The sequence below is a fragment of the Schistocerca cancellata genome, unplaced genomic scaffold, assembly GCF_023864275.1.
Source record: "Schistocerca cancellata isolate TAMUIC-IGC-003103 unplaced genomic scaffold, iqSchCanc2.1 HiC_scaffold_877, whole genome shotgun sequence".
NCBI classification, from domain to species: domain Eukaryota; kingdom Metazoa; phylum Arthropoda; class Insecta; order Orthoptera; family Acrididae; genus Schistocerca; species Schistocerca cancellata.
This window is the reverse complement of record NW_026046887.1, coordinates 22,501-25,000: the sequence shown is the minus strand read 5'-3', so window position 1 is coordinate 25,000 and position 2,500 is coordinate 22,501.

Below are 2,500 nucleotides of genomic sequence, written 5' to 3'. Positions count from 1 at the left end.
GAATATCCCACTCGTCCGACAACCACAATTGCTCAGATAAGCCACCAACACCCACACATGTCCTACACAGGGGTGCACCCAACATCACCACACTGCCTCGTCTTACAGCACAAACACACTGGCAGGAATGAAACACACAGGTCTGCCGCAACCACAGACACGGCTCGCCCCCCCCTCTCACTGGCGGAAAGCGCATCCCGACGTGACATAACTCCTTTGACACACTGACGCTGCCTCGGGCATCCACGTCCTACGGTCGATATCAACGAACCTCACCCCCCCCCCCCCCCCCACAACACGCCATCCCATACCACATTGTGTACCGTACCCAAACCTAACGTGTACTGTACTACAACGCAATGTGTACCATAACACAACCCAGTTTGTACCTTAACCTAACCTATGTCACCTTAACCTAACCTATGTCACCTTAACCTAACCTATGTCACCTTAACCTAACCTATGTCACCTTAACCTAACCTATGTCACCTTAACCTAACCTATGTCACCTTAACCTAACCTATGTCACCTTAACCTAACCTATGTCACCTTAACCTAACCTATGTCACCTTAACCTAACCTATGTCACCTTAACCTAACCTATGTCACCTTAACCTAACCTATGTCACCTTAACCTAACCTGTGTTGCACCTTAACCTACCTCAATTTGCACCGCAATGTAACTCAATTTGCACCGCAATGTAACTCAATTTGCACCGCAATGTAACTCAATTTGCACCGCAATGTAACGCAATTTGCACCGCAATGTAACGCAATTTGCACCGCAATGTAACGCAATTTGCACCGCAATGTAACGCAATTTGCACCGCAATGTAACGCAATTTGTACCGCAATCTACCCCCATGTTGTGCCTTAACCTAACCCACGTTGTGCCTTAACCTAACCCACGTTGTGCCTTAACCTAACCCACGTTGTGGCTTAACCTAACCCACGTTGTGGCTTAACCTAACCCACGTTGTGGCTTAACCTAACCCACGTTGTGGCTTAACCTAACCCACGTTGTGGCTTAACCTAACCCACGTTGTGGCTTAACCTAACCCACGTTGTGGCTTAACCTAACCCACGTTGTGGCTTAACCTAACCCACGTTGTGGCTTAACCTAACCCACGTTGTGGCTTAACCTAACCCACGTTGTGGCTTAACCTAACCCACGTTGTGGCTTAACCTAACCCACGTTGTGGCTTAACCTAACCCACGTTGTGGCTTAACCTAACCCACGTTGTGGCTTAACCTAACCCACGTTGTGGCTTAACCTAACCCACGTTGTGGCTTAACCTAACCCACGTTGTGCCTTAACCTAACCCACGTTGTGCCTTAACCTAACCCACGTTGTGCCTTAACCTAACCCACGTTGTGCCTTAACCTAACCCACGTTGTGCCTTAACCTAACCCACGTTGTGGCTTAACCTAACCCACGTTGTGGCTTAACCTAACCCACGTTGTGGCTTAACCTAACCCACGTTGTGGCTTAACCTAACCCACGTTGTGGCTTAACCTAACCCACGTTGTGGCTTAACCTAACCCACGTTGTGGCTTAACCTAACCCACGTTGTGCCTTAACCTAACCCACGTTGTGCCTTAACCTAACCCACGTTGTGCCTTAACCTAACCCACGTTGTGCCTTAACCTAACCCACGTTGTGCCTTAACCTAACCCACGTTGTGCCTTAACCTAACCCACGTTGTGCCTTAACCTAACCCACGTTGTGCCTTAACCTAACCCACGTTGTGCCTTAACCTAACCCACGTTGTGCCTTACCCTGCTCTGTAATTGGCATATGACACGTTACATTAATGTATTGTTGTCCAACCGCAACCGGCTCAGAATGTTGTGTACACAGCTATGTGTCATCTCCCCATAACAGCTGCATTGCAGTGTGGTACGCCATAGAGACGTGTGGGAGTAATGGACGCAGTGGATGGCGATCAGCATGAGCCGTCTGTTCATGTAGTGGCGCGTGTATGCAGACGTAGTAGTCTCTTCTCACACAATGTGATAGCACGGTGCCCCGCGTTCCACATCTGCGACATGCTACAGAGGCCGGTTGACAGTTGGTCGCGCAATGGAGATCGCATATGTACGGGGGCACCTTCCACGTGCCCTCTAGTCGGGCACATTTTGTTGCGTGGATGTGAGCGAATGTAGTGTGTCTTGACACCTGACAGGCAGGCATGCAATAATAGTTGACTTTGCAAACGGGGATGGACGTGTACGTTTACTGGTGACGTTACGCAAATGAACAACTGGTAACCCGTTGTGGTGCGGTTGATCTTGCTGGAGGTACATCTGTGAGGGCAACGATCGGTACAGCTACGAAGCGGTCCCCACCATACCAACGAACGTGAATGTGAATCTGGGTGTGAAGCGATACGCGGCTGTGGGTGGGTGGGACTGTCCCCGGCCGGTGAGGGGGGGCCGCCCGGCGTGCTGGCCGCGCGGTGCGTGGGCGCACGCGCTACAGCCGGCTGGTGGGGGCGCC